This window comes from Dendrobium catenatum, unplaced genomic scaffold (genome assembly GCF_001605985.2).
Source record: "Dendrobium catenatum unplaced genomic scaffold, ASM160598v2 fragScaff_scaffold_1706, whole genome shotgun sequence".
Taxonomy (NCBI): Eukaryota; Viridiplantae; Streptophyta; class Magnoliopsida; order Asparagales; family Orchidaceae; genus Dendrobium; species Dendrobium catenatum.
Window position 1 is genome coordinate 243,931 of NW_021320168.1, and position 6,164 is coordinate 250,094.

Here is a 6,164-nt window from a genome sequence, read left to right on the forward strand (position 1 = left end):
CTGTGCTAAATATGCAATGTTTAATACGGTTCTTCTTCTACAGCAAGTGAGCGATAAAAGATATTTTATTATGCTAAGTTTCCACCTTTGCCTGCATATTAATCCCACATCGCTGAATTATTTGTAAATATTATAGGATATAGACTTCTCATTTGAGTTAAACAGTCGCTGAGCTCGGTAACGTGAGCTTGTAACCCAAGAGGGGGTATTATGGTACTCCGGATGGCTGATCCGGTGGGCCCACCTCTAGATTTCGCTCCCAGATCTACGACCCGAGGAGAACCACAGCTTGACGCCGATTTTGCCGTCGTTTCATCTCATGACCAGAACAACGATTCTGATTCTTGCCAATGTGATTCCGGTCCCAATACCAGTCCGGTCCCGTTCCCTATAGCACTCTGCTCCGACGATCCCAAGCCAAAAACCCAAGCTGAACTGAACAACCAAGAAGAACAGAGACGAGGTGGAGATGAGATCGAGGTTTTGCCGGAGATTAGCTGCTCCCTAGAGGACGAGACCCTATCTAATCAGAACCTCGGAGGAACAATCGAGCTTTCCAAAGCTTTAAAACCTTCTCCGCTTCCGCCTGTGATCGATGCTATTTGTTCCTTCCTTCCGATGACCTCGCCTTTCGGATCAGCTGGTTCCTCAATCATGGCCAGAGATGGAAATGCCAACGCTAATCTCGCTATGCCCGTCAAGGGTGCGAGGACGCACGCCCCACAGTTTCCATTGTGCAGTAATATGAACTCTCAGGGGATGAGAGGTGGAGGATTCGTGGATATCAGAACGTCCGCCGAGCATGACTACGAAGCCGACTGCACCGCAACTCCTCCCGATCAGCTACCATCATCTTCAACATCTTCATTTGGAAGTGCTCTGTCCTCATCCTGCTCATCTAGTTCAACGCCATTTACCCAGTCTGTCTTGCGATAAACTGCCACGGATTTGACCTTTTTCTTTGCTCAACACTTACTACCTGCTGTTTCTTTTGAGAGTTCTATGTCCCTGCTCTCTTTTGGATTTGCAGGAGTGGTAACTTCGACGGGTGTGGAAATACCATGTTTAACGTAATGCTCGACGTAATGTCGCTATTGTCTTTGGGCAGTTGGTTATTGACAATTTCAGTGCTGATTTTGTCAAGGGAGATCGATTCACAACTCACATTCTTCATCTATTAGAAAGCACAAGGCAAGAGCAGCAGTATGAGCTGTTCAAAGCATGCGAAGTTGTATCCTTGCCTAGAAATGATCTCCTCGGTAGAGGCAAGGACAAAGAGTTTGTTATGCAGTGGCTACGGGACCCATCAAATGAGCATCTCGGAACCAAAGCTTTTGTACAGATTATCCAACTTGAGAAACGGCTCAAGGATCAATTGGAAGCACACCTTACGCTTGAAAAAGCATTGGGCTATAGAAAAGAAGTAATCGATTCTTCCAATGTCACCTTCATGCCCAAGCCAGCCAAGGAGTTGATAAGAGAGATTGCAGTGTTAGAATTAGAAGTCATGCACTTGGAGCAGCATCTTTTATCACTCTATTGAAAAGCTTTCGAGCAGCAACTCCCAACTTCATCTCCTCGTGCTGCCAAAGCTAAACAGCCAATTAGCTGCCAAAGAAAGCTATTTCATGAACTTCCAGGGCCTGAAATCTCATCACTTAGTGGTCATCCATTAGTTCACTCTACTAGAATTCTACCATCTCAAATCACAGCCTGCAAATTAACAGATGAATCCTACTGTCAAAACATTTCCGACCGCAATGTTCATCGCTGCCATTCTGCACTCAATCAGCGCGCAGTTTATTCATCTCGAATTTCTCCTTCAGAAGCACCCCTGGCTAGAGCTCTTCAAGACTGTCATTCTCAGCCATTGTCATTCCTCATAGATTGGCATGATTCGAACTCCGGGTTGATAAGCCTAGCAGAATATCTTGGTACCGGTGTAGCTGAATATGCTCCTGAGACAGCCAACAAAATTTCTGAAGATATGGTTAGGTGTATGGGTGCTATATACATCAAACTTTCAGATCCTCCTCTACTGAATCCTGACCCATCATCATCTCCTACTTCTTCATTTTCTTCTCTGAGTGCTATTTCTCCTCAGTGTACTGGAGATATCTGGAGTCCTGGGTGCAGAAATGAACCAATTCTCGATACGCGACTTGTAAATCCTTTTTGCATAGAGGGTTTGAAAGAGTTTAGTGGTCCTTACAATGCCATGGTGGAAGTGTCCTCAATTAGAAATGACAATCGGCGGTTGAAGATTGTTGAATACTTGCTCAATGCTTACAAGTAAAATAATTTGTTCCAATCTGCTAATTTGAGAATTTATATTAACAAATTTTTAATTTGGTTATGATAAATTGTCCAATTTGTTTCAGATCTCTTGCTCATAAGTTAGCTACTGTTAATGTAAAGAGGATGAAGAATGATGAAAAGCTGCCCTTTTGGGTCAACTTACACAATGCTTTGATAATGCATGTAAATATTTTCCTTGCACCTATTGGTAGAGGGTATATTATCTTCATGTTAAGATTCCTTGAAGATATATTAGCTATTTTTTGTTTTTCCTCAGGCTTATTTGGTGCATGGAGTTCCTCAAACTAGTATGAAAAGGACTTCATTGCTCATCAAGGTAGACTGTCTGGTGGTTTAACATTTTTAATGAAATAGTATAATGTTAAGCTGCTAACATGTTAATTTGCTTCAACCTCTACTTTATTAATTTAGGCCACATGCACAGTAGGGGGTCATTCCATCAATGCCAACATGATACAAAGTTCATTTCTAGCGTGCCGCACGCATTGGTCAGGCCAGGTTCGATTCATTTTCTTATTTATTATGTGAAATGAAATTCTTAAACAGATTATTATGATGCTTGTCTATATCCGAAGCTTGTTTTAGCTCGAGATTGAATTGAATGACTTTTGAGTTGATCTCGAGCCTATCAAACCGTATGCAACCTTAATGGCCCATGAAAATCGATAACTAGAGACCGCCTAGTGGTGTCCTACTTCTTGTGGAAGCAGTTTTAAGCTTCGTTTAGGACGGCTTTCTTGCTGCTTTTTAAAACATCTTTTTAGTACAAAAATTTAGTGCTGCTTTAAGAATCAGTAAGAAAGTCATCCCAAATGAAGCCTTAGAAGGAAAAAAATGATTTGATCAAGAAGGCTAGTAGGATTTGCCAAATAATCGAATTACATTCAACATAATAGTTGCAATAGAAATCATCTAGAATCTTAGTTTTCTCTAAGTTTGTTGAGCCAAATTTTATCTTAGCATTGTTTCAAGCACCCAACTTCTTGTACTTAGGCTTAATTTTCTTCTATGTTTGCAGTGGTTTAGAACATTTTTGCTTCCAGTGATGAAATTCAAGTCTAGAGAGGAATGGAAAAGGCTTTATGCCATTGAGAAACAGGAGCCTCTTCTACATTTTTCGTTATGTTCAGGAAGCCATTCTGATCCTGCAGTAAGCTTTGATGCTCATTCTAATCCATGGCAAATTATTAGGTCCGGACACCAGACAGAGAATCATCCAGATTTCTCTCTATCTATAGTAAAAGAGCAGTCAAAGCGCAGTTGCTACAGTAACTGCATTTTGACTACACTCTTACTATAGACAGATAGAAATCCAAATGATTCTCTCTGTCAGCCTGTCAGGTGTCCGAACCTAATCATTTATCCTAATCCATATCTCAATTCAAATAAAATTGTTGCAAACTTTTTTTCATGCAGCTCTATTTCCATCTTTACTTGGCTATTTCAGGTGAGAATATACACTGCGAAGAACTGGCACCAGCAGCTAGAAACAGCGAAAGAAGAGTACATTCGAGCGACGGTTGGCATTCAGAAAGAGCAGAAGGTTTTTCTGCCGAAGTTGATAGAGGCTTATGCAAAAGATGGTTGTATGAGTCCTCAGAAGGTTGTTGATATGATCCAACATTATCTTCCCGAGACTCTTTGCATGGCTATCAAGAGATGCCAGAGAGGAAGATCTCATAAGATCATTGAGTGGGTTCCTCATAACTCCAATTTTCGTTACTTGTTATCAAAAGAAGTTGCAAATCCTCAGATAGCTTGACTAATTTTTATGAGCCATATTATATCCTTTTTTTTATTTTCTCTTTTCAATTCTAGTTTTGATGTAAAAAGGACTTCTCGAAAGCTGAATATCTTTGTATATAAAATCTATGCAAATTGTTGTATATTAAGGTAAAGATTCAGGGAAATAATGAGTTTTATAAGTTTTGTGGTGAATTGAATGATAGGTAAGTTTTATTATGAAGAAGTGAATTAGAGCAAGGTTAGCCACTAACATCCTATGCAAGACTTGCTAATTCTCGAATCTCACCTCTTATAATAATAGCAACCAAGTCGGATGCCACCACCTTATGAATTTCAACATCCCCTAATGATCATCATCCAACGTTAGTCAACATTTAATGTCTGTAAAACCATTTTTTATGCCATCTTTATGGTTGCAAGGTGTAATAGTCTGTATTTTGATCAAGTCAGATAAATTTTTTTAAGAGTCATTATAAGTTTAAATTATTAACCGTCTCCATCATAACATATGTATTATAGTTCTTTATTCACATTTTTTTTTTCATAATTTTGTAATATTGGTGTAAATTTTTAAGAAATTGAAATATCTCGATACAAGTGGGATTTTGGGACTGTCATGTGTTTATTTATCCCTTACTTAGTATAGAGCTACCTACCAATTAGAGGTCATAAGCCGTTGAAATTTACAATCAAGATGAGTCTCCTCCCACTCCAATATACGATACAACACAAAGCTAAATCCACATGAGTATCAATCATATATTCAATATATCATATATCAAAATATAACATAATGTAAGAACCACTTAAACATTTTTTTTAGGATTCTATTATACACCCTAAGTTATTTTTCATGATAACCTCAAATATTAATACTAAATCAAGATGATTATATTTTAAATATAAAACTAATACAATACTAAATAAAATTTATTGTAATCTAAAATGGATCAGAAGAATTCAAATCTCAAACTCATATATACAATAGCTAAAGGCAATCCTTATAATTTTACTATTACCATTTATAAAGGTTCCTAAATTTTGATCACCATGAAAATATAAGAATTACTAATTATTAGCAAGAGAAAATAAAGCTAGGATTTACACCCTATCTAAATGAACAATAGGAAGAAGAAGAACTTCATGAGACATCATCATAATTCCCTCTTCAACAATTAATTAAATCATCCTCTTGCAAACTATCAAGCAACCACTTCTTTCATATTTCTAACCCTAAAAATGAGAAAATAATGGTGTTGTAAGAAGAAATGGAAATAAGAGAAGAAAGGGTCAATACGCGCTTAACTTCATGACTTCATGGACTTCTTCATCTATATCATCGAAGCCATGAAAACACAACCACTGAATGACCAAACAACACTCATGCCCACTTCTTTCTCTTGTTCGCACATCATACACCATAGGAGGACGATGCCGGTCACCACTCCTTCAATTTCCTGCTCGCACAATGAATCGTCACATCTTCTTGAACACTCTCCTACTCTCTCGCAATTCCCTCCGATTTAAAGGTTTCGATTAGGGATTATAAAAATGTGTAAGGTGGCAGTGCTTAGAGTCGAGTTGGAAGAAGTAGATGTGAACCGATCTGGTCCGATCCAAACAATAAAAAAATAAAAATGGGGTTATTACACTTATTTTGATGGTTTCACTTTCCCTTCTTCCTATTAAGAGAATGAATAAGTCAACTTTCGAGGTCTCCACTGCTATCATCCAATAGCTACTACTAAATAATTCTCAACGTCTATTTACAAAACTAATGCCCTCTTACAACTATTTTTCAAATTCTCAACAATATATACAAATTCATAATAAAAAGAAAAACTCGACTTCTATTTTTTGCTTTTTTTTTAATTCCTAATGTTTGATCATAGCATGCTTAAATACATGAATTTAATAGCTAAAAAAAGTTAATTATGCAAATAAATAAAATTTGAATGTTATTTATGTTTGTAACATTTTTATTTTAATAACTTATTTTATATTTAGATTTTTTTTTGAAAATATTTAGATCAATTAAAATTCAAATAAACATAACATACATAAAATTAAAACTTAAAAATATTTTAATTGATAGCTAA

General features: G+C 37.1%; 1 pseudogene; it reads left to right on the forward strand.

The window, feature by feature from the left end:
* Positions 1-1,096: 1,096 nt before the first annotated feature.
* LOC110103856 lies at positions 1,097-4,244 on the forward strand (annotated as a pseudogene).
* The last annotated feature ends 1,920 nt before the right edge of the window (positions 4,245-6,164 follow it).